Source organism: Haemorhous mexicanus, chromosome 7, assembly GCF_027477595.1.
Source record: "Haemorhous mexicanus isolate bHaeMex1 chromosome 7, bHaeMex1.pri, whole genome shotgun sequence".
Lineage (NCBI taxonomy): Eukaryota > Metazoa > Chordata > Aves > Passeriformes > Fringillidae > Haemorhous > Haemorhous mexicanus.
Genome location: NC_082347.1, coordinates 13,526,644 through 13,553,809, shown reverse-complemented (window position 1 = coordinate 13,553,809; position 27,166 = coordinate 13,526,644). Strand labels below are relative to the sequence as shown.

Sequence of the window (27,166 nt, the reverse complement as noted above, 5' to 3'; positions counted from 1 at the left end):
AAGCTGGGAAGAGACAGCCTTTATCCCTTCACCTGGCTTGTAACCTGCATCCTGAGAGGTTACTGCTCTGGAGGTTCAGCACTCCAGAGACTCTCAGTTCCCTTCCGTGGTCCAGCCCCAGCTGCCTGCTGGATGGAAGCTTCCATGAGGCTGGTACCTGGGATAGCCACGGGCTCTGTACCCTCTCTGTGATTCCAAACACAGGAAGAGAACCAGGAGCTAACTCTGTTCCTCAGTCACAACATATATACAAGTACAAAAAACCCCTTTTTTGTCTCCACACTACAGAGAACATGGCATGTTCGTACACCACGGCCTCACAGGCAGGGCCTCAAATGAGTAGCAAAACCCCGAGAGCTTTCAGCACGTGATCTTGAAAAGTTTCAAGTCTGAGAATAAACAGCAACCCCCTTGACATATTATGTGGGGGTATTAAATTACTTCATATTTTATTCATGCATGGACTAGACATCACAGATGGAATGTGGAAATGTTTACAAGGCTAGAAAGCAAAATGAAGGAGCATGGCTAGCCAGTGTGTCTGGTTGGTTTTAAACTACCAAGCAGAGATGCCAAATCAATTTTTCTTCCAACCCAATATTCCATTAAAAAGCTGTTACACAGATTAGCTGTCGTATTATATAACAATTTGATTTAAAAATTCTTCCAAAGTTCTTAAATGGTAGTTCTGCATAAAATGTGCTTCAGTCAGTCACAAAATATGTATTAAGTACAAAGTCTGGAATCTTAAAAAATTTCCAAGAGCATAACAAAGCCAACTTAAAATTAACTGGCAAATCTAAATAAAAGTAACTAGATAAATCAATGCAACTATCTAAGAATCCTAGAAAAGGAACACATGAAAAAAAATTAAAATTACTAGGGTTTTAATTTTCCAATATACTTAATAACATAATTAAAGCAAAGTTATCACAGGACTCAGACACAGCATGCCTGGATGCCCTGCTGTAGATCAATGACAATCTAATGAAGATATTTTTAGCATGACTCAATACTGCACAGGACAGAGATTAAAATAAACTGGCAATAAAAACAAAAGTAGAGCTCTGTGGCTATGTGAAGGAAAGTTCTTAAATATTCTCCAGTATCTAAAATGTAACTATGTGTTAAAAATCCAGATCATTTTAATATTGTTCACTAGTCTTCAGGAAGGGATTAAAGCAGAAATAGCTCCTGAACAGACTGACAGACAGAAGCCTGGAGAGATATTTAGACACCTCAAGTAAAACCAGATGCTAACAACAAATTCCAGTATAAACAATTAGCAAAACAAGTTGATTAAATGCTTACAAATGTAGCCAGATGCCTTCTGGCTACTGGAATGATTAAAGCCAGGAATACATGCAAGATCTAAAGAATACAGCCACAGTTAGTTTTTTTTAAAGTAGCCTCTAGGTTAAGCTGATGCTAAACCTATTATATAATCCCACTGATTAAAAATGCTGAACATGTATTTACAAAACTAGAATTAAAAAAAAAAAAAGACAACTAAATTTAAGCTCTGAAAGTCCGGTAATATCTAGGAAGACCAACTGGATCTGAAATTGAACTGGTTAGACAAGAACAAAGCAGCATATATAAAGATTTAGATAAAGGCATAACATTCTAAGATCAACGGAAAACTGGCTAAAACCAACCTACAACCAGCAACAGCTTAGTTTACCAGCAAAACAAAGCAGGGTAAAACTATGAGGAAAGTTACTGGAAGCGTGACCAGTCCCAGAAAGGGACATAAAAGGCAGAGAAAGACAGAAAGGCCATCAAATGAGGGCAGCAAGGAACCTACCAGAGAAAAGGTCTGATCAGAAATCACCATTTCCAAAAGAAAGGAGTTCAAAACTCAGCTGCTTAATCCAGTTCTAAAGAAAGATGAGCAGATGGATGAAAACGGAAAAAAATACCCTTAAGAATAACACAGGATCTCAAAAATCTCTTAGGATGTTCTATTTTTACATTGTCACCTGTGATTGTTTGCAGATGAAGAGAAGACAGAGGCAGCCAAAAAAGCAGGAGATGTGAGCAGACTCAAGATCTAACATAAAGCCATTTAATTCATTCACTTGATTAGAAGTTAAGAAATATTCCAAATAAAGCTGATATATTTCCAAAGAAATATAAGGCAACTGTTTTGAACCACAGCTTGCAGAAGGTTATGGTTGCCAATTTCTTTTTCTGTTGCTCCACCTCCAATTGCCATGGGGTGCTTGGTTTTTCATTAAGTTTTTCCTCCTTGCTAAATGAGTTGTTTTTATAATCACCATAAAACAGTTGTAGTTGCCATAGCATGTGAGTTGGTCAGCCTCAATAATGAAACACTCCCTTTCTGGAGAAATTTTCCAAAAGATCTGTAGATGAAGCACATCACCTGATTATCAAATCCACTGGTACACAGATAAACACAACAGACACATACAATCCCTCTAATTCTCTGTATTAGTGTAGGTGTATTAATATACAATAGATAACCAGATCATAACCATGAACTTGTTTTAAGAATGCAGCTTAATATATAAAGCTATGATTGCATTTTTCTCTGCTAGAAACAAGGTGGATGAAGATCCAAACCCAATAGCGAGTTGCCTGTGGAGGACCAGGAATCCATCCCTGTGGATTGCTAAATGCCCACTTTGAAATGTCCAGAAGTTTATAATCCTCACTTGGCATATACAAAACAAAACCAAGATTTTTTTTTTTCCAAAGAACATTAGCTAATTATCAACCCTTTTCTCTTCAGCACAAACAAATCACAAAGAGTGTCTACATTAATCAGTGATTATGGGGTGATCCTGCAGCCATTTACTTCTTAGCTGTGTACTTACAGGACCCCTCAAAGCAAGCATTTTACTTAGCTCTTGTGCTAAGAGCAAACTCTTCAGATGACAGTTCAGAATGACAGCATGTAAGAACCTTGCCTGCTCAGTGGAGTTTTTCTTCAAACTATTCCGTGGAGAAAAAAAAATTAATAATTTCAACCTTTGTCAAGTAATCTGACCAAACATGCAAACCAGGAACTCCTTCAAACAAAGGGGGTGCCAACCCCAATTAAAATGTAACCATTTTACTAAAGAAATCTAATGGAAAGAGACCCTAAAGTCTAACATGACTTAATATGAATGGCGGGCATGGGAATTATCTGAAAAACTACGGCTACCAGTAAGGCAATAAGATCATCAACAATTATCCCCAAAAAACACACTTCCCTGAAACTAGATGAAAGTGCATTGGTAGCTACTCCATATTTCAATCTATTCTGGAGATGTATTTTTTAGTATAGCTTTGGAGTGACTCTTTCAGAGAGCCATTAGGCAATAACATGTCAAAAAGAATATTAAAAAAAAAAAAAACAAGACTGTGCAACACTCTTGCCTCCATCCTCAAGTTGCAAAATTACTGCTTGCAACCATGGAAACTGGAAAAGGAGATAAAAAATGCCAAGTCCTTCAGGCACTGAAATCACTACCTTGCAGTGCAGAATCCCAAGGCACCAGCACGCTGGCAGGGACCAACGAGCACATGGGCCAGAATAAGTGTGTGAAATGTTCATTCTCAATATATAACCCACCATGTGGTGTTTCAGAATCTTTGGTGGGTGAACACAGATATGCTGTGGGACAAAGCATGGGGAACTCAGTGTTCACCTGTGCAAGAGCACAGAACTCACAGACAGCTCTGATTTGCAGAAAGGTTAAGGGCCAAAAGACTGTTTCGTGGTTTGGCTCAATTTAATCAATGAATTTAGGGCCCCACCAAGTATATTTGTGAAGTTAATCACAGCATGGGATCAAGAAACAGATAAACTACCAGCAGCTGAAAGAGCATCACAAAACATTTTTTACAAGGTGTACATTAATATTAATATTTTATTAAATCACAGGAGGCCTGTTGGGGAGACTAGTTTCTAAAAGAAAACAATTCCTGGTCAGCATCAAAGAACTAGCTGGTCATAAAGGGTAGTAAGACTCGAGGTGAGATCAGATCACTAGGTCACCAGGGGACAAAGGTGGGCATGATGCATATCAGGCTGGATTCCTGTCTAGGATGAAGCAGCATTACCCTTTTGCCATTATATTTAAAGTTCTGGCAGTTTACACAGAAAGACTGAAAAGACTACTTCAAAAGGAAGACATTGAAGGATTAACTCTGGAATTTATCACCTACTTGCCCTACCTGGTCCATCAGCAGAAGAAAACAACAGATATACCAATGACTGGGGAAGGAGAAAAACCCTTATACTCTAAAGCTGACTTGATTGCAAATGTGAGACCCTGGCCTCTCCCATGGGTAGGAAGAGAAGGGCAGTTGTTGGAAATGTTTCACTGCACAAAGTGATAAATGAGATAGCCCTGGCTGTTGCTGCCCACAAGAGTGCAGGTTAACAGAAACACCTGTATCTTCCACATTGGAAGAACCTGGTTCTACCCTTTTTCTTCTGTCCTGGGAGAGCTTAGGGCCAGTATCAACAAAGAAATAAATCCCTCAGAACTATGCTAAAATTTGGTACAGCTGGAGAAGTTAAACACTGAGGCTGTCATCAAGAGAGACTCCATTTGGCTTGCCTGAACCAGCTTCTTTCATGTCAGCTTTGATCAATAAGCATCAGATTCATTTCTGGATGCTGCCTCTTACTTTTTAAAGACAGTAGCTGTCAGAAGCTTCCATTCTGCTGCCATAATCCCCACCCTATCCCTCAAGTTTTAAAGGGAGGGAAAAATTGACCATGGCCTCACACAGAAATGAAAGGAGCAGCCCCTAATGATGATGTAAAGGTGAAGACAGAACAGATGTCTCTAAGTTTGCTAGAAAACTTCTCTGTCAAATGATCACCACAACCCTCACAGAAATTGTAGAGACAGGGAATAATAATTCCTGGTTTGCTGCATCAGATGCCTGTCACTCTGCTCTTTCTCTGCCTGCATGACTCCAGATTTGTTTGTTTCTGTTAATTATTAGTATCCTTGGTCAACCCCAACCTACCTCTGTGATGACACAAAAACATTTGATCAGTAAGAATGAGCATTTCCTCAGATGCCCAAAAATCAGAGATACTAGTAAAACACAATTTCTTCCTGCATAACAATGTGTAAAACAGACTGCCCTCTGCTGAGGGCAGACAGCTCAGAAGCTGAGAATGAAAACATTCAATTTTAAGTACAATAACAGATTATCCTGAGCCTCCTCAAAAAAAAAAAAAAAATTGCAGCTCACAAGGACCTGTTTTTGTGTTATACACACTCAGTCTATCAGACCAAATAGAGACCCAAATGTAGAGTTCAGCATTAGACTTGAGCTACGTCAAGTATCTGACAAGTTCTTCAGGAAGACCTGAAGGGCAGAAATCAACAAGCTGATTACACTGAGCAGCTTACATATTATTTTGACCTGTGACATACCTTGGGATATCCTCTGAGATGAGATCATTGCCCTAGAAATTAACCCACATGGCAGGTGAAGGACATTTAAACATTTCAGAAATCTCATGCGTGGGAATCCGGGATGAGTGGTTTTTACATGGTGGCAGAGCCTGCAGCACTGCCACTCCTCTCTTCACCAGTTTTCCAGAGTCTACTACACAAGGCAGTCCCTTGTGCCTCCTTTTGCTTCTTCTTTCTTGGTGTGCACAGAGATGTGGAAAACAGTGCACATAGTGGAGCCACCCCTGGAAAGGAGAAAACATCCCAATAGCTGGCCTATGACTGATTTAAGGCTGGCACTTCAGCTTTGCCTATGCATCTTGTGAGGATTCCAGATATACCTGGCTACAACTGATTGTTCATTCCATTCACCAGAGATAATCATAGCAGACACAAGGGACTGGGCAGTAACCAAGATCTGGCATTGCTGTGGGTCATAATCTGTCATATCATCACAAACTGAAATGAACTGTGGCTGACATGAATAAAAGTGGCTGAGAACCAAGTACCTGAAGAATGGACAATAACTATTGATGGTGATAATCATCACCAAACAGCTGGCACTTTTTAAAGCAGCCACCCATAAAATGCACAAAGTCCTCAGATCAGTCCTCCTTCTGCAACAGAAAATTATGCTGCAAGAGCTGAATAAGGGTGCACTGCTAACAGCATGTTAATTCAGCTCAAGAATACATTTTTGAAGTAAATATTCCATGGTTTGGTTCACATCAGGTGCAGCCAGAGTGCATAAATTGAATTTTGACAGGGAAGGTGTGCCACCCACCACTGATAAGCATTCAGTCCATGGGACCAGATTAAAGGCAGTCTGATATACTGCCTTTTGTCCCTGAGCTGTGTGTAGTGTGGACACTGGGTCCTCAGCACCAATTTTTTCATTCCCAGATCACCTGCTACTGCATCACATGATCCATCAGTGCAGACAGAGCATCAGGTGCTCTGATTCCTTCTTTGGTATTTGGATTAACGTAACTGGGGTAAAGCTGCAGCTGAATCCCTAAGTGACTGCCATATCCAAGAGTATCTGGGATAACATAAAAAACTAAAAACTTAAAGAAGATGGGTCCCTGGAAAAGTCTGACTCAAGAGTACTAGGTTTCATGATAATAAACTCCATGAAATGCCTGATTTTACTCTTATGTAATTAAGATGCTTGTGCAGTATTAAACTACTGATACTTTGGCAGAGGTTGTTAGTGATTGTACACACACATGAAAGAGGGGTTGACATTGTATGCTGTTCCTAAGCAGTGCTCCCAACAGTACTGAAAGAGTAACAACAATCACCACCTAATAAGGCATTCTCACAACTTTTGTGCATTTCTGTGGGGAAAATGTTTATCAAGCTTCACTAGAGCTACAAACATAGAATATTCCAGAGACAATGGTGACCTTCTAGCACAGAGAGCTGTTGAATTTACTTTCTGTACTTGTTCTCTTTCCAAAAGATAGAATCAGGCTCTTGCTTCTTGAACTTCATGTGACATTTCTTACGCATTCTCTTCTTTGTTAATCAGTGATCTTAGAAAGACATTATATGTACTTTTATTCATTCCCAGACACTATTACCACTAGGAAACTACCAAAGGAGAGTGAGACCTCATAATGACAGCAGTAAAAACCCACCCAAGGACCTAAACACTCACTGGAACAGCAAACACTTCAGGATGGCAGACTTCAGGTAAATGCTATTTTCAGATCATGGGTCAAGTTCTTCTTTTATGTCTCAAATGCAAATCCAGCAACATTAATGGAGTAGTGCATGAGACACATAGATTGAGGGATTACTTGTGATGTCTAGTGCTACACAGAGACTCATTTGCAAAGCAAAACATAATTTAAAGAAGAAAGAAATTGCTATCTTGTGTTTCATGTCAGACAAAAAGGAGAGGAAAACAGAAAGTAGAATAGTGTTGGATGGGAGGCAAAGGGAATCCATATTTTTATTTTATTATCTGTCTGTAATGCTAAAGAGCCCCAGCTATGACCACACACACTACAGGTGCACCAATTATAGCTCATGCGCCACTCACTCCTTCAGCAGAAAGTTTTGAGCTCTTTTATGGAAACCCAATGATCCAAGGATACAATCACCCAGTCTCTTAGCTGCTCTGCAAGTCTGTTGTATACAGCAAGGACACCTGAGCATTTCCTTTTCCCCTCCCCAAGCACATACTTTGCTCTACAATGTTTGTATACTTTTGGGCAGGAAGGAAGGGAGCAAGGGAGGGGCATATCAAACACCTGTTGCTCCTTTGCTTCCCCTCCTTCTGTCCTTTCATCCCTTTCAGCACAGGGTAACATCTGGATAAAGGACTTAAGTATTTTTCCAAATAAAATGTATTAACAAATAATCAAACATCAGGATTTACTGGTCAAGTGATCAGCTCTTCCTCTCAGCCTAATGCTTTACAGTATTTATGAAGCTTGGAGTTTTAAAAGGGCAGGAGTTTTAGAAAGCTTCCCAGAGCTGAAATTTATGTTTATTTCTTCTTGGATAAAAATACTTCTGTGTATCTGAGTTTGTCCAAGATCTTATGCTCATTAAATATTATGTCACTTAGATAAAGAACCCTAGTACAAATACTGAACTCACTTTTTTTTCTTCTTTAATAGTGTGTAGGTGCACTGTATATCTGAGACATAGAATCAGGTGTGCAAATGCAACATACACAGAAAGAAATGCATAAGCTAATGGAAGAGGACCTCAGAAAAATACTGAAAAAAAAATGAAGCCATTCCATTTCCATGAGGTGTGACTCCTGATCCTGAAATACAGCATGTACTGAAATACTACCACTTAGACTGAGCAGTAATGACAATTCTTCAGCATGATCCTATCAATGGTGGGTTTCCCTGCACATGCATTATTTTTGCCTAGAAAGACCAGCAGCTAAAGGACTCCACTTAAGCACACTGGAAAAGCTAATTTCCACCTCAGCTTCTAGTAGAGCTCAAGCTATCACAGCTCAAGCTGAACATTTGGCTTCAAGTCAGCTGTGTGTCCTGAAATAGTACACAAACTGAGGATGAACAAAGTCATTGAGACTATTCTGGCATCACTTCCTTGCTCTTGCTGTGACAATATGCAGAACCTCAAGGGATTTCTTTTATTATTATCATTTTTTAAACAAGTATATTGTTGCCATCAGAGTAGCGTCTTGACCAACAGAAGGCACATCCTCCACCTAGTCTGCCTTGGTACATCCAGTGACTGATTTCTCTTTGCTCTAGATGTCAGATGCCACAATACCTACCAAAGGTTGACTAAACAAATTAAAAGTCTACTACTGTTTGTCTCTACAGCCCCTTTCTATGGCCCAGAGAGAGGTCCCGACATAAACACCTGATAATCTGTGCCACAAGACCACCCAACAGCCTCCTGCTGTTGTCACAGCAACTCACAGTAGACTCCACAGACAAGGCAGGGAGAAAGAAAGGGGAAGGGAAAAAAGAGGGGGAAAAGAAATCCTTCGGGTTTTCACTAAGTGACACTCAGAGGTACCAAGCGCCAGGAGGTTTGTGCTTCCCGTGCACATCATACCCGTCTATTTTTGCCTTGCAACTCGTGGCCTCGCTGGAAAAGGAACCTAGACAGATCTGCTTCATCAAGGACTCATCTCTCTCTGTCCTCGGAGGAGGGGAGGATGCCACCACCTCCTGCTCTCTCCCGACCAGGCGGGAGAGCACCTGCGGGCACACGGGACGCGCGGGGCGCCGCCACCCGCCCCCTGCGGACCCGCTGGCTGCCGGCCCGCCCCGGCCCCGCACACCGGCAGCTCGGAGCACCATCGCGCCCGGGCGACGCGGCACCTACCCGGGAGGGCGGGATGCCCGGCGGCCGGGCTGCGTGCAGCGGGGCTGGCCCGGGCCCCGCAGGGGGTGGCGGCCGCCGCCGCGCCCCCTTCCCACTGCTTCTCACGGCGGCGGGGCAGCGCCCGGAGCCGGCGCGGCTCGGCACGGAGGCAGCATCGCCGCCGGCGCTGCTCCGCCCGCCCGGCCCCGCGGCGGGGTCCCCGCCCGGCCCGGCCCGGCCCGGCCCGCCCTGCGGCGCTGCCTCGGGCGGCGGCGGGGCCGGCGGCAACCGTGACGTGCCAGCCCCGCGGTCTATTTTTAGCGCGGCGATTGGATTTCATTCATGAAACCGCGGCCGCGCGTAAAGGGGCGGAGGATGGAGCCGCCCCCGCCTGCCCGCCCGGCGGAGCGACCCACGGCCCGCAGCGGGGATGGCCGGGCGCATCCCACCCCTGCCCCACAGCCCGCAGCAGGGATGGCCGGGCGCATCCCGCCCCTGCCCCACGGCCCGCAGCAGGGATCACCGGGCGCATCCCGCTCCTGCCCCTCGGCCGGCAGCGCAGGCTTTCTGCCATGGCCTCGCACGGTAAAAGCTCGGACACGAAACAACTTGAAATCAAAGCAACACCCTCCAGAGGCAGTCTTTATACGTATACACTGTAAATACTGTTCATACATTCACAGTGCAAAGGTCCTGAAAGCCTCCCTGGATGATGCTCTAAGTTGTGTATGTGATTTCTTACTTTTGGTGCTGCTGATAGCTTTTGAAATCACTTCTCTGTAGTCTCACTACTTTTTGAAGCCTTCATGTAAAATACACACATCGCAATTAAACCACAACCTCCCTTTCTCTTACAGCGACAATCTAGACTTGGTGTTTTCAAACCAGTGAAGGCAGCTCAAGGCCCTGTGTTACAATCCGGACCTGGCTCCCGGCTACAACAGCAGTCTCTGGCTCTGTGTTTACCACTTGACATCAACAAAACTGTCACTAACCAGTAAGAGGCATGGTCGCAATTGCACAGCTAAGGACAGTTTTTGACATAGCTGTGACTATTCAGAAAGTAGTCACTATTCAAAAATATTCGCTTACAGACCTGGTCTCACACATAGCACAGTCTCACAGCATTAAGACAGTAATTTGTTGGAAAACATTATAAAGTTGTTTAAAAATTCCACTTAAAAGAATAGTTATCTGTACCAGTAACAGGTTAACAGTATCCAAATGCATTTGGTTATAGTCAATTACTTATATTTTTCAAATACACAGAAGCCAAACTTACATTAACCAGGTCAGACTGCAACAAATTTCAGTTGTGTACTTCTATGTCAGTACAAATTACAGTTTGCAATTTAATATCAAAGGAAGCTATCAGGGGCAGGAGAACAATGTCAATCATGGCAAATATGAAGTATCATTCTCCTAGCTTTGCACAGTTTGGATGGACAATTCTCACTCAGACATCTGCTTACAAGCAAAGAAATATCAAGTTGATAATGCAGGCAACAAATAGTAAAAATCAAAATTAAAAGATTTAAAATGTGTAGTGTAATTACCTTCTGGTTTTTAAGTTTCAAGTTCTATGGGAATTTTTCTTCTCCACAAATTAGAGCTAAATTTTTCATTCTATGCAAGAACAACAACTCCATATATTCACTTGTCTCTCAGATACACAGTTTTTAGGAAAACAAAAAAACCTCATGTTCATCCCACTCAATTCAAGAGGCTGGGTAAAGCAGTGTTATACAAAAGGTATTCCTTTACTGAAGTGTTTCAGTATGTCAATTTTTAATTCCTTATTGGTACCTTTTTTCTACAGTCTAAATGATCACTTTCTGAAGAAAAATCAGAGCTAGAACCCATGTCTCTATTAAAAATACCTAGGCTATCACTGCTGCAAACAGTGAGTGTTAATGTGAGAACAGGTAAGTTAGCATCACGTTAGAGAAAACTGATACAAAGCAACCAGACTTGCCATGACACTGACTCAAGAAGTGCTGGACTGCAATTAAAAAAAAAATTCCAAACCAAGCCAATAAAAACACCACAAACCTTTAGATCTGATTCCCAGCTCTTTACAGAGCTTTTCTACAGAGAAAAAAAGAAAAAAGGAAGAGGACAGGAAGAAAGTGTTATTTTTAGTGCACAATAGTAAATTTAGCAAAATACAGCAATGACAAAGATTAGTCAGGTGGTTAAAATGGGAAAAAGAGAAAGAGGGCATTTCTTTAGATGGGGATAAAGAAAAGGTCTCAAGTTTCTCTCTTTTTTCCTGTTTCAGGAAAGGGTGATAAAAGCTTCTGCTGCTGTGGAAATAGGTACATGCTACTATATCATTTCCATTTTAATGACCATCTACAGCAATTTTTACCATTCAGTACTTTCCTACCACAAATGTATAACTTCTTACATAATTCAGATTGCAGCTTTTCCAGTATAAAGTACAAAACAAAACCCCAGGACAATCAGAAATTCTCTGCTCTCTGATATATAACCCTGTATGGAAGTGTATTTACATATTCCCAAACTTTTAAAACAAACAGTTTAGTTTTGACCATAAACTTGAGTGACACATTGAGAAGTGGTTGGAATGCATCTCTAATAGGGTGTGGAGCAACTGACAGTTTCTAGGCTTTGGTACAAGAAAGCACAGCAATAAACCACAAATATTCCCACTGACTTTGCATAAGCATTAAAAATACATGAATGGTAAAGTTTTACTCATTTGGATGTTCAAGTATTTCAGGTAGCCAGCTTGGATTTTTCATTTTCATTTGTTTGTTTTCAGGGAGGAATAACAGCTAGAGGGAAAGGGAGAAGGGAATAAGCTCTGTCTTTGCAAGCAATCCTAAAGGACATGGCATTGGACCATGGTAGCATTTAACTACAGTCTGCTTTTGCCAAGTCAATACAGCTTTCCAAAACATGTTTATGGGCTGCCAAGTGAGCTCCGTCACTGCAGCTCAGTTATGAGCTTTAAACATTATCTCACAACTGAGAGAACAACTGGATAAAAAAAGACTAAAATAATAAATTAAAAATGCATTTACTCCCATGGAGAATTCTACTTAGAATTATCTTAGTTTTGCTAAATTATAAAATGCATTTGAAAGCACAAATGTAAATCCACATCCCCACATGCTCTAATGTATTATTTTTTACTCTGGGGCTAAACTAACCTTTTGGTTTTGAGACTATATTTCTCAGATGATTAAAAAGTATCAGTAGAGAGCATCAGTTGTGCACAGACTGTGACTGAGTTCACAAATAACCTTTCTACTCCTGGATCTTGAAAGTCAGTTTAATTCCAGAGGCTGCTTCAACATGCACTGTTAGCAGAACTCCTTAAGGAACTTTCTACCAGCTCAGAAATGCTGAAGCTCAGTGCCCTCAGGCCCTTCCATCCTCTGCATTTCTGAGACACCAGAGAAAGGCTCAGGAGGAGACAGGTTGAAAAAATACCAGTCAAGGATAACAGGAAGTGCCGGAAGAAGGGACTACACGCACTTGGTTTCGTTTCTTTGACAAACTCTTCTGGAAGGGGAGCCTGTGCTTCTCACCATCCCATCATAATCTAAGTCTGTTTCATCTGCAGAGGGTTGATAGTCTAAGCATGGCAACTCTGGGCTTTAGATTTTACATTTCTGTTTATCAGCATTCTGAGAAAGTCTACATCCCAGACCCAAGGAAGCAAGATGTGGAAGCAAGAGGCTATTCCCTGTATTAGATGTCTAGGTACAGTCTGCTTAAAAAAAAAAATTTTAAAATGTGGTGTTGTGGCTCTTTCCTCCATCTGAGGACCCACTCAAGCTTTTAATTCAGGACAACTGAGATTATTTTTCTTCTGCTTTAGGTTGCAACACCCAAGCACAAATGCAGTTTCCTATGACAAGCTATACCAACAACACTCAGCAGGGACAGTTACAGAACTGATCTTGTTCACTGAAAGAGGGCAGGTCTGACATTGCAGACACTGCCTGGGACTGTCCAAACCAAAAACCAAATAGTATAGGACATCCTAGAGTTTCTCTCTCACCTACCCTTGAATGCAGCGGCCTTTCATATTAGAAGACTTTAGGAGCATGTTTGGATTTTAAAAATGTTAGTAGAAATAATTTAAATGCACAAGGAATTAAGTAAAATAAAGTAAGTTAAATTGTCCCGTATGGGTTCCACATAGCATATGGCAATCCCACAGGGACAGAATGTGCTCTCTTCAGTCCATGAAATTTGCTTTCAACAATACAAAGAGACCATGAGTGAATGTTGTACAACCAAAATAAGGAAACGTGGTGCTTCAGTTATGGACTTCACCATCTACCCACTGCGTGTGGTATATGTAGTCTCAGCCAACTGGCAGCATGTGAATTAAAACATCAGAATTACTCAGCTCCTGTCATTGTAGTCTACTTTTCCCCCACAATTAGGCTTAGAGACTTCAATTACGTGGGTAGATCAAAATAATTTCTAACTACTTTTGTAATGGTTTAGAATATATTTCATTAAATTTTATCCATAAAAAGTTCATAAAGAGAACAAATGCCTTGAATAAAACTATGTAAGAATATACCCTATAAACATTGAAATAAAATTCAACTCATTTCCTGTCAATACAATTTTTGAAGGTTTGCATTCAGGGCTGCAATGTATCCTTGCCAAATGCTCATGCATTGCTAATTAGCTTTCTTTTCAAAACTATTGCACATTGTACCCAGTCCGTTCTTCTCTTTGCTTAGCATTTGACGTAAGGTGTCTCTATTTAGTGACATCAACATCTGCTCTCAGCCAGCTATGCAAATTGATTAGGCCAGTTGCATCCCTTTTTCAACAATCCCACATTTTTCCTAATTCTCAGAGATGGAGACATGTAACACACACATTGATACCTTTACTGTTTTCATTAGACACCAACATAGAGCACTATACATTTATTTGTTGAGTTTTTTTTCAGTTCTTCATTGAATGCTAAATATAGTGCAAGACCATCGTCGCTTAAGAAGCCTGCAGTGCACCAGATTTTGTTAGAGCATTCTGTGAATGATATACAGCACTAGTGGTTTGCCTTATGAATTATATTTCCCTATTCTTTTTCACTAGAAAAGGGATATAGAAGGCTTAATATAGGCATGTATTTTGAACAGCCAAGTAAGGAAAAAAAACATCTACAGAAGGAAAATGCCAATACTTATAATTTGGAAGAAAAATTAACTATCTACATTTTTTTCAGAGGGTTATATTTCGACAATGCTTTAGTTTACAATCTAATTATGTGTAGCATATTGGCTTTTGCATTTTCCTGCTTCCATATTTAATCTTGTTAATTACAAGACCTTAATTTTCTCCACCTCACTCCAAAACAGATTATCAATTTAGGTGGGAAGAGTCCTCCAGAGGTCATCTAGTCCAACCTCCTCCTCAATGCACAGATAACTTCAAAGCTTGATCTGGTTAAGGACAATCAGTCCACAATCTCCAATCCACATGTTCCCCTGCTTAGCCACTCACTATGCAAATGGCTTTTTTTACAACAGTGAGAAAATTTTTTCTTTGCACCCTCCTTGCTGCTACTTGACTGCTGTCTTTTGTCTGTTTGTTGCACAGAGTAGATCTGGTTTCCCCATAACCCCTAGTGACTACCTGAGGTAGTAATTAGATGCCCTCTTAACCTTCTTTTCTCCAGGCTAGATAAACAGCTCGCCCAGTGTGTCTGTGTATATCTCATGTTTCAGTTTCCCCACAGTATCAGCAGCCCTTGGTTGCGCTGTCTTCAGTTGGTCAATCCCTCTTTGGAATGGAAGCCCAAAACTGAGCAGAGTTTCTCAGCAGCCACCTCACAAGTACAGAGCAGAGGGGAATAAGCTCTGCCCTCAACCCCCTCACTATTCTCAGGCTCAGGCAGCCCCAGATGTGGCTGTCCCTGCTGCTGGAAGGGCGCTCAGCCGAGCCAGGTTATGTCCCAGCCTGTTCACTTGCACTGTCACAGTCCCTCTAAAGGCCCCTTAAACTCTGATAAACTGCCTTTGCTGCCACCCTTCTCTTTCTACAGACTGCGGGGTCTGGTCTTAAAAGGGAGTGGATCCACTTGAACAGTTCCAATCTGCAAAGTTAGGTGTATCAGGATACAGTTAAGCAAAACAAAATTTTGGCTTAATAAGAAGAACAGCAAGAGAAACAGCTGAGCAGTTATATAAGAGTCTCCCAAGGGAAAAAGTGGCAGAATTATGGCTCACTGCACTCCCAACCCAGAGAGGATGAGGCTGTTTTAAGAATTGGTTCTATGGCAGAGTTTTGTATCACATGTGTAATCTCTTCTAATGGGAGCAATTTTGCAACAGCTTGTATTTGCTATATTCCACACTCCTCGCTTCTCAGGACTACAACTTGGATACAAAAGATTTAAAACTTATAAAAACACATCCCAAAAAAAAAAAAAAAAAAACCAAAAACACCTAAACAGAAAAAACTGACTAGTAGGAGGATTTCTTCTTGACTTGTCATTTTGCTGTTTGGCGTGGGAATGAATCTGGAAGTAATAGTGCTGGCATCTGCATAACTGTTCAGAGCTTCTTAAAATGTTTCTGCCATCTAATCAGATGTTAATGGAATGGAAAGAACTTCTTTGTGGAATGAAATAAGAGTCATAGCAAACAGTCAGCTGGGGATGATTTTCTGTCTATCTGTCTGACCTTGTGGCTAGCTGTCAGTCTCTATCTCTCCTCTATGTAGATCAGTCAAAATTCACTTTTCTCTGAGAACTGAGTTTCCAAGAGACTTGAAACATCTTTATACTACAACTACAGAAGGTTTTCAATGACATACACAGTCTTTGCTTCTCACTCTTGATCTAAGCTATTGAGCTTTAAAAACCGTACATAAATGGATCAGCCCTTTTTATTCCAAGCATAATAAATGCTCTCTCTGCCTTTTGAGGATTGCATAAATCACCTACTAAAAGCGGAGTACATTTATACACAGGAGGATACGAAATGCAGACCAAATTTTAGAAGCTAAAATATTGGTCAGAGATTTCAGAAATTCGACAGGAGCAATACACAAGTAGAGATCTCTGCAGCAATGTTCCACCCCTGGCTGGAATTCCTTCTGTTGGTGGTATGAAGAGATGACGAGGACAAGTCTTGAACACAGATCTCTATTTAAAGAAACTGGAAAACATGGGGTAGGGTGAGGGGAAGAGAAACAAAGTGGATTTTGTCACCTTTTTCACAGCTGCCAAAGCCTAGTGTTACTGGTCTCTGAATCACTGCTTATATACAAGAACAGCAGCCACCAGCCATACTCTGATCTTTATAGGCTGTCAAACCAACAGAGCAGGATTAAGCAGAAGAATCAAAGGCAGCTTAATCTCATCATCACTGACCTTAGAGAAACAGCCTTATTAGCTACAACTTACTCCTCTGTACCTCTGTCCCATAGTGAGCTAGACATGAAAGTAAGACCCAGTTATGGTTTTAAGAGCCTGATATAAATCCTTCAGAAAGAGTTGAGGAAAAGCTTCCAGGGACTCCTCTGGGCTTCAGTTCGGGGAGTAATTCAAGAAGAAAAAGTTCACAGAATTAGTTGCTACATGCCTGTCTTAGAAAGATGATAACTTAAAGCAGCTGAAACAAAACAGAAATGAATGATGCACCTGAAACGTCACAATTTTTTTCACTAGACTGTTCAAAGAGTGTGCTTATTTGGATTACAATTCCATTCCCCCCCTCCCCCAAGATTACAGTACGTATCTTTATTTATTTTGAACAGTGTGATTCTGCACAGTAGCAACACTGTGGGATTTTATGAATTCAAGCTGAAAACTCAAACTTTGTTACGTTCTCTGTATTTTATACCTTGGAACCACATTTATTTTTTGTAAGAGGAAGCTTCGCCAGGAAGGTAAGACCTTGTGCCTCTAACCATCACCTTATACTTGTTTACTGACAAGATTTAGTCACACTAGCAAAGACTGCCTTGCAAAGCCTGCATTTTTGCAACACAACAAATTCAGTGGGTGAGACTGGATTATATCAACACAAGGTTTCTACTTTCCAAATGCCACTCATGTATTTTAGTGGTTTACTTCAATATGTATAAACAAATCTAGCTCCCATTTTTTTTTGTTTCCCCAATGAGTTAAGACCATAAACCATAAACAAAACAATATTACCAGGTTGGTTCTGATGGATATCTTTCACGCCCTGAAACACTTCCTATAAATTCTAGCAAAACAGTGTAGCTGAAGGATAATGGTAATTGCAGAAATTGCAGAAGAATGCACACAAGTGATCCATACAAGAAAACACACATGAGTGATTCCAAGTCTAAGCAGCAGGCAATAAAGACAGTTTGCATGTTTCACCACAGGCTGCTTGATGAGACTTCCCTAATTATGTTTATTAGGAATAGTTTCCAAGAAGGATTTTGTTCTTTTAAATGCTACCATTCAAAGGCTATCAACCATGAAATCACATACTTCTTGCATATACTTGCAGTTTTCACAGAGAGTGTAGGACTACTTCCAGGATTTGCCTGAAAAGTATCACAGGTCTGAACTACAGATTAGGCGCAAATCAGAGAACTTAAAGGAGTCTGTGTATACTGTGTAATTTGCAAAGTGCTTAGTAAAAGACATCACCTTCCAATTACACTTATAACTGCAGCATTTAAATATGTCAGGAACAGAATATAACTTTGTAAGATTAAAAACAAACTAGAACCAGCAATAGCAGGGGTTTTGAAGCTGATGAGGCATTCAGGGAGCTTTAACAAAATCAAAAATATTCTAGTGCCTTGAAATTTCTCATCCACTCATTGCTTGAAAGTCATATTGCCAAAGCATCACAAATTCTACTAGAAGGGTTTTTTTTCTCTTTCAACAAAGTAGCAAGACATGTAGCGTTCTATTTTTAAACTTTTATAAAGTAATTTCCCAGTCAGGCAAGAGTTTGTTTCCTGGGTAATGGTAGAAGAGAAGAACTATGAAGGTATTAATCTTATTTGGTCCCATGCATACATCCATCTCAAGTGTAAACTGTACCTGTTACTCAGAACAATTACTGGGACACCTGCCCATGCTGAGCACATCTAGGAGCCCATGCAGAAACAAATTCTACCACTGAGAAAGCAGCTGAAAACAAAAAGAAGCTAAAGCTCAGGTACTGTTACCATACTATGTTTTCGTTACTGCAAATCCTCATTTTGAGGGTGCTAGGCCCTTGCTTCCAGAGGTGTGAGAGACAGGTAATTCCAGCTGGCAAGAGAATATTCTGATGTAACAGCACTGATTTTACATCCCAGCTTTGATTTCTTATGTTGGGTACCTTGATGCTTAAGCTCCCTGAATTAATGGACATTTCAGAACTGCATTGTTTCTTTCTTCCTTTCCCACCTAACTGTAATAAATTGTTCCTGATTCTGCATAGTTGTTGTGAAAAACATTTTCCTCTATGTAAAGCACAGCAAATCCCATGATAAAGTTAGGAACATGGATTTCAACAGTATGATAAACAGTGCTAGAGAACATAAATTTAATTACAAAGATCAAAAGCAACAAAGAGCAACACTGCCCTTCCTCTCACACCTGAACCACCCACACAAGGCAGTCCTTGTTTCTAATCTCTAGTCATAAGCAGTTATAAGTCTGGGAAGAACTAGTTCAAGCAGATTCAAAATTTAAAATTTCCTCTTATAAATTTAATTCTGCTGAAGGTTACTGTTGCACACACACCCCTCAGCTGGCTTTGCACAGTCCAGAACTTTCTATTTACCATTCTGAATTGTCAGATACATTCAAGTACCAGATTGCACTGTAGAGGCAGTAGCTATTTTATTCCACTGACTGTGAAGACACTAATCTCTGAGAGAGCAGTAGCTTCTTTACCCAGACAGCTAAATTTACTGCTACTTGTCTCATAAAACCTCAAGTGACACAGAAGCCCAAAAGCAAATTAGCTTTGACTGGGATATTCAGGAGTAAAAAACACCTCTACAAAGACACACCTTCCAGAGAGGCAGCATTCAAGCACACACCCATCCATAAGTAAACTTTTTTTCAGACCTGCAGATATATTCACTTTGAGAAGTGAGACCAAATCAGAGAAGCAACAGGAACTGGTGTGGAAACAGCAAGTTTTTGAGAATATTGTTCTGTAATTTACCTACATGAGCTATACATGTTACAGAAATTCATTTTAAAACAGTTTGGGAAGAAAGGCTTGACACTGAGAGCAGAGGTAAAAAGAGATATTTGGATTCTTGGGTGTGCCATTTCCCTCAATAGGTACTTTTTGATGGCGAGATCAGTCAATGTGTATTAAATAATTCATAGCATCACTGTCCTGGTTTCAGCTGGACTAGAGTTAATTTTCCTCCTGGTTGCTGGTACAGAGCTGTGTTTTGGACTCACTATGAGAACGCTGATGACGCACGGGCGTTGTAGGCGTTGCTTGGTAGTGCTCACTCCAAACTGAGACATTTCAGTGCTCTGCCAGTGAGCAGGTACACTAGCAGCTGAGGGGGAGCAGGGCAGGACAGGTGACCCAAACTGCCCAAAGGGATATTCCATACCCTAAAAGGTCATGCCTAGTATATAAATTGGGGGGGTCAACTGGGAGCTGCCACGGGCAGCTCAGGGCTGGTCTGGGCCTCAGCCAGCACATGTGCCCCACTTCTTTTTCTGGGTTTTATTTCTCTCCCCTTCTTTTCTCTCCCTTTTAATTCCAATGATTATCATATTTTATTTCAATTATTAAACAGTCCTTAGCCCACGTGTTTTACCTTTTTGTACATAAGCAAGCAACTACATGGTACTTAGCTTCTGGCTGGGGTTAAACCATGACAATCACAACTTGCATATGTGTAATACTGTATACTGGCTTTCAGGAACTGCATTGCCTATAAAATTACTTCTATTTTTATTCACAAAGTATATGTTTGTCTTTGATGATGTCCTGAATGGGGCTCATTAAATTACTAATGTAACTATTAAAGCTATTAAATTACCAATTTTGAGGGATCAATTCCAAGCACATTGAGATAAGCATAAATCCAAAGTAAACCAAGTGTCTCTTCACTTCATTGACCCTCCTATGAGGCTCTGAATGCTAAGAGGTCTTTCTGCTGACAAGATTAACCCCTTCATTGTATAATCCTCCCTGGCCAAAACAGTGGAAGTAGCTACTCCTAGGGCTCACAGAATGTTCTGCTTGGTAGTTCACAATGATGGGGGGAGGAGGGATGCTTGGTTTGTGTTTACTTTTAGAGCCCAGGAGGGAGATTGCTCCCTAAGCTTCCTGACAAGATGTTTATTTTTATTCACATTGTCACTATGTTTTCCCATGAACAAATATTTATACTTAAGAGGAAATATTTCAGTAACATGTTTCAGACGGGATAAGCAATGTTCACTTCCCTTCCATTTATTATGAGAAAGCAATTTTGCTTACAGGAGGAAGTAAATAAATCAATTCCCCAGAGATGCCTGGGAAGGGGTAATTCTTCAAGGGAATCCGTCTTGAAAATACTGGCAGCATGACATTTGCTCAGTGTTAGCTGACCTGTGGAGGTTTCATTTGCAATTGCAAGAAATGAACACATCAGAGATTTATTGTTTCCTTTGTTCAGAGAAACAGGCCATTCCTCTGCAATCCTGTCTTAATTAAAATATTCTCCCTTCTGACAATATTTAGTAGCATCTTATCTGCACTATTATAATGTACATTTAATACATATGGAAAGCTATAAACCCATCTTTTGTTAATACTTCTGAACATATAACAGACCGAGAAGGCCAGTGGATGAAAATGACCTAATTTCATTGACTACTCCAAACTGTGAGCAGAGGGTTTGACTCTATGATCTTCAGAGGTTTCTTACAACCTGAATTTTCCCACGATCCTAAATTAAGGACATGTATTTGGTTTAACTAACTTACATACTTACTGCAGGAACTGTGAACACCTGGCTGTGATGCTTGACAAAAGCAATATAAATATACACCTGTAACTCAGACTGGCAAAAGCCTCACTTTTCCCTAGGCTGCCTAGAGCAGGAACTTAGAAAGCTGCCTGGATGCATGGAAAAGTACCTACATGTTTGTGGTGCAAACTCTTCCTTCATCCCAGGATCTAGCTCATTTCCTGCACCTGCAGTTAGTCTGGGTGAGTATTCACTCTTGAAAATCAGACTTTGCAGCTTCCGTTTCTTTGATGCTTGGAAAAAGCTTGATATTGGGTCAAAAGCTACTCTGTGCAGAAGCTGCTCATAACCAACCCCTGCAACACCAACATTTGTTTTTATCTGCAGGAATATCAGAACAAAGCTGACTAATCCTGTAAATGAAACTATTATTTGTAAGACTTTTCAGTTAAGACTTTTGGTACAAAGTATGCCAAGACACAGATGTTATAGCTCTAAAATACTTGACCAAAAGCTGCTGGTCAGAAGAGCAGTGGTGACAGACAACACTAAGTGAAACAAGCCAAGGTTGTTTTTTATTTCTCCCTGTCAATACTTACCTCACAGGAGAAAACGTTCACATCCATTTTTAGCAGCTTGATCAAAAGAAGAATTTCATTAAAAATACTTCATGTCTTTCTCTTAATGTGGCACTCCTAAGGAGGAAAGAAGGAAAAAAAAAAGAATACACTTTAGTATTTTCAACCTAAAATTACAACACATGCAACAGCAACATCTTTTATGATGTGTCTTATATTGTAAAACAGGCCTGCTTGGTCAACAAAACAGCCTTTAGAAGTTTCAAACAGGTAAACTGTGTATCTTTACTAAAACACTCTTTGCTCCAATGCAGTAAAGAAATCATGGGTAGCTTGAAGAGCTTTTGGGAAGAATTGGAGACTGACACAACTCTGTCAAATGAAGCTTTTTCATGAATAATTTCCTTAAGGATTTAGATTAAAAAAAACCCAAACCACCTTAGGTGTCAGAAGCTAACACTGCTGTATCCCAGTTAACCAGCTCCTCTCTCTTAGGAACCAGACTCTGAGGAGGGATTTTTTTGGCTACCTTCAAGGTGACAAGACTCTAAAATATGAGCTGACAGCCTGATGACACATGAACTGGGAATTCTGTGCTGCTTCCCCCCTTTGGTAACAAATGAAATTAACCATAAATGTCCTTCATTGGGTTGGTAAATGCCTACTTTATTGTGGCTTGGTTCCCATCCAGGAGCAAGGTGGAGGTTTTCCAAGAACTGAAGGTGGGAACAACATTGATTTCACCTCTGATGCTGCCCTAAAAGCAAAGCTCAGGGGCACAAGTAGGTCTCAGAGGTTCAGGCTTGCTTGAATAGCAGCAGTGAAACGCAGAGTCTTCAAATGAACAGAGGAGTAGCCCACTGGGCACTTCTCCCTTCTTATCAGGATCATTTCAGAACTGAATTTAGGACTGAAGTTAATTTCTCACAGAAGATACAACTTTCTGTAGATACCCAGAACAACACAAGAGAGAGAGCAAACAGAAAATGAAGTAACTCTTTATTCCACCTTTGTGGAAGAAACAAGCCACAAGAATTGACACAAGAGCTAAAGGCATGATGTTTATGTCCTCTAGGAGTCCTGCCCTTCCCTTTGCTGCTTATCAATAAGCATTTTAGTGGCAAAGACACATCAGTCTTCCTGAACTGCCATGTTTCGTGCAGCTGCTACTGTGGAGAATCTTCTCACCATCTTTTCTACTGTGCTTACCCTTACTTCCTCCAAGGAAGGCCCACACAGCTCCCTTCATAAGCCCTACAATAACAGCCTTAACCAACAATTAAACAGCTCCCCAAATTTTAATTAGTGACATTAGCATACTCAGGGCTCTAAAACTGTTTAAATAGATACCTCATCTGATACTGTACCAGTCATAACTGTTTACTTGTTTCTTGAGTATTGATGCCAGATTAGAAGTTACTTGCAGCTTCTTTCAGAACATTTCTTTTCAAAAAGCAAATTTTAAAAAGGGCATCTGGTTTATCTAATCATAAACTCAGAGCTTTCTATGTTTTTACTTTACTGAGATCTCATTTGCTTCTAACAGCCTTTCTCGGCTTCACCCTCATTAAATCTACAGACATGACCTCCAAGGATATATCAAGATCCTTCTTACTCTCAGACAAGTAAAGCCCTTCCACAAGCTCATTCACAATTCTTTTTCATCAATCATTAATCATTTACATTATTGTCCTATTAAAGGCTACATTAAGACTCTCCTGCTTGCTGAGATATTTTTTAAATTATTATGCTGTAAAGTGAGACCAGTTGTTTGAAGAATGTAAGCAGATAGAAATGTAGCTAAACCTGATTTTCATCATTACTAAAGCATAAGCCTAAAAGTTCCACTTCACAGATAAAAGTTTATGGCCTTCATCCCCCTGCCTCTCAGTCTTCCACCTTCTGGTTTTGAAGACAGCTGAGTTCTTAATTAGCATTGTTCTACTCTATTACAACTCCAAAATACAAACATCTCTCATACCATGGTAGTGGAGGCAGATCTCTGTGATGATGATCTGCACTCAGAGGAACAGAGCAGCTAAACCTTACATGCACCTTCCTTCCCAGAGCCTGGAGGAGCTCACAGCTCAGAAGAGAGCTGCCTTGCTGTGACCCTCACCCTGTGTGCCTGCAGAGGAAGCATCAGTTCTGGTCATGGCAGTGCACTTCCTTCTCTCCCCCATCTGCTCTGCACCCAGGCAGGCAGAACCCGAGCTAATGCGCACCCACAGCAACAAGCACACCGTGAGACCGTGTGCAGGACATGCAGCAAGGTCACCGTGGGCTGAGGGAAACTAAAACCTGCTGGAACACACAGTAATTTATTGAGGGGTGTATTTGCATGGTGGAATTCTCTAAAGTGGGGAATTTCTTTTAAATAGGCAGGCAGGTGAGGAACAGGAACACCTGCTGCAGGTTGGCAAGTAAAACATTTGCAGTGCAAACCAGGCCCAGAAGGATCATAAGGGAGGCCAGGTGGAACACTGGGCTCTCTGGATGACTCCTTGTGGCCAACAGTCATGTCTAATCTGGTTTAGAAGCCTCTGCTATGGTGAACAAGACACTCCTCATACACACTGACATTACAGAAAACTCAGAAAATCTCAGCCTAGTTTTTCCCTCAAATCCACCTCAGCTTCACCTTTGTGTTGTTCAGAAGCCTTAGCTGATCCAGTCTTTGCATCACTCCTGTTTTGTTTGGTTTCTTGGGGATTTCTATTACTATTACTGCCAAACTAATGATATTGCAGAATTTTATCCTCTCAAGTTTTTTTATGAGCTTCCTTTAACTAGCCCATCACCTCTGTGCATTGGTTTCAGTTTCTGTAACACCACAAATTTACAGTACATCTGCCCCAAGTCTCTTCAACAAACCGTGAGGGATTACATGGAAGAAAAGTGCTTTTAAGCCTTATGTTTCTGACTTACTTAATATGGTCTCACTTCAATCTTTTGCCTTTAAAAGTTCAAATACTGTGAGAAATTTAAGTAGAAGAAAGAGCAGAACCTTAGTTCACTGTTGCAATCTTTACTATGACACACCTCACTTGCTCTACATTACATGGTTGAACAGACAGTAGAAATGTTACTTCCCATTGATAACTAAACCAACATTTCCTCTCAACATACATTCAAACCCTAAATGTTGTTGGATACATAGCAAATCCAAGTGTTTTGCCTTTTCTATTTCAGTTTTGGTAAGTATGTTTTTTTCTGGGATCTCTAAGAGAAATAGGAACTTTTTCCTGTATTGATCACAAAGACAACAACATGATGAAGTGTGATACAAATGTTTCCATTCAACTGAGTATAAATGACAACATTTGACGTGAAGTTGACAATCAGGTTCTAAAAGAAGATGGGATATTTTGATTGCCACTAGCCCTATCTTAAAAGCACCCCCAACGACTCAGTTAAACAGCTGCTAAACGAAAGTGCAAGTAACTCTAAAGCTCTGCTTTCCTATGCTCCCCAAGTAGGGTAAAGGTTTTCCCTTTTGTCATTCCTTTTTTCCACGAGCTGCAGAAGAGTTGGGCTAGGTACGGCGTTCTGCTTCTCCCCAGAGGTTCTCAACAACTGTAAGGAAGAGAAAGAGCTCTTGAACATCATTCTCCTGCTAGGTCTTTTAGGGAGGCACATCCTTCTTTATAACCAGCTCCCCTTGTATCCAGTTCTCTACATGCATTTGCACTCTGTGCCAATTACAAATTTCATTCTTGTTATGCAGAGGACCATTAATAATTTAAGATTAAAAAGGAACCTAAGGGCAGGAATATTCCATTTTTGCTCACGAGATAGATGGTACGCTGCTAGTATGTCAACTCAAGTTATCTTTGTGCATGCTACGTTAATTCAGCAAATTGCTTTTCAAACAAAGTGCATGCAGAAAGTGCCTGGAGATTCTACACGAGAAGAAAGTTTCATTTCTATGGCAAATGTGCCAAACCCATACCCAGAAAGTGAAATACAAACAGAATTTAGTTTTGCCCATTTAGTTTTCATAAACAGGAGTTAGCCAAAATGAATTTTGTAAAGAAGCCCTCTGCAAGAGCACGTAAAAGTCATGCCGGGTGTACTGATAAGTACCCCAGCGCCCTGCCTGCACCGTGAGAAACCAGAGAATCAGCGAACACGTCTAACGGTATGGAACGGCTCAGGAGCGATGCAGCAGGACCGCCTGACACCCGAGCGAGCTGTCAGCATTTCTGACCTTACCGCGGAAGAGAACGGGACATGAGGGCGAGGCGGGCAGGTGCGGAGTCCGTCCTGGAGCAGGAGCTGGGGGCTCCTGTCAGGAGCCGGCCCGGAACGGGGAGCGCCCCCGGCCCGCCGGTCCCAGCCCTGCGGTGCCCCAGCCGCCCGCCGCTCCTTCCTCCGCCGCAGCTCCCAGGGCGTCCGGCCCCGCTGGGTCACCCACAGCGACCGGCGGCGGCGTCTGCCCGTCCCGCGCCCGCCCCGGGGCCGCAGCGTCTCACCTGAGGGCGGAGCGGGACCGGCTGGGGACAGGACAGAAGTGACGCTCAGCGGGGTGCGGAGGGCGGTGCGGTGTCTCGGGTGCGGTGCCGTCCGGCCCTGCAGTGCCGTGCCGTTCTCTGCCGTGCCGCTCTGTCCTGTTCTGTGCCGTTCTGTTCTCTGCCGTGCCGTTCTGTGCCCGGCGCGGAGCGGGCGCGCGCGTCCCAGCCAACCAGCGCCGTCACGTGAGCGCGCCCCGGCACGCGGCGCTGCTGCCGCGGCCGTTACAGCGGCGCGCGCGCGTCGGCGGCGGGAGGCGCGCGCGCCGCTCCGCTCCGCTCCGCTCTGCTCTGCTCTGAGGGGCCGGGGGTCGCCGCGCCCCGCACGGGGCTCTGGGACTGCCGGCGGCGGCGGCGGCGCGTTCGCCCTTCCTGCCCTCGGGAGACGGCGTTTCCAGGAATTGAGGGGCTGCGGAGGCAGGAAATCCTGCGGGGCCCCGTGCGGGGAGCGGCCGCAATGGCATCACCTCCGTGCGCGAGAGGGTGGGGTCCCCAGCCGCCTCCTCCCTGCTCCGTGTGAGCATCCGCACGATGAAATGGGAATCAAGGTGTGTGCGCCTCCCTGAACTGCGAATGCTCCTGTGTTTAACATTGCTAATGAGTAAATCCCACCGCACTGCTCGCCTCCGTTTCCCCACACAGAACTTTCACGCTGAATCGTAGTTAAAACAAACGTTCAGCCTGTTTTCCGCTCAGGATGCCTTCCCTTTCATTGCCCTCAGGGTGCCTGACCTCTCTATCAATAATACGCTAAGAGAAGTCTTTAAAGAGAACAATAGTGGGACGCCGTAAATAATCCAGCTCCGTCACGCATTTAAACCGGTTGTATGTAGAACGTATTGCTGAAATGCTTAAGTAAATTTGATGAACGGCCTAGTAGCCTGGTGTTAAAGGAATTTTATGCTTACTCAGGGTC

At 41.9% G+C, this 27,166-nt stretch overlaps 1 protein-coding gene across 3 annotated transcripts in view; it reads right to left on the bottom strand.

Annotated features, from left to right (window-relative positions):
* The window catches only part of RHOBTB1 (Rho related BTB domain containing 1), a 48,012-nt gene extending 21,560 nt beyond the window's left edge, over positions 1-26,452 (bottom strand). Inside the window, exons 1-2 of one of the 3 annotated variants that reach the window (XM_059851128.1) lie at positions 26,215-26,452; positions 21,761-21,856 (exon numbers count right to left, since the gene is read on the bottom strand). The gene's annotated coding sequence lies outside the window, so the exon portion shown is untranslated. Of the gene's footprint in view, positions 1-21,760; positions 21,857-25,949; positions 26,110-26,214 lie in introns of those variants that run through there. The other 2 variants (XM_059851130.1, XM_059851129.1) reach the window with 2 other exon arrangements.
* Positions 26,453-27,166: the final 714 nt, after the last annotated feature.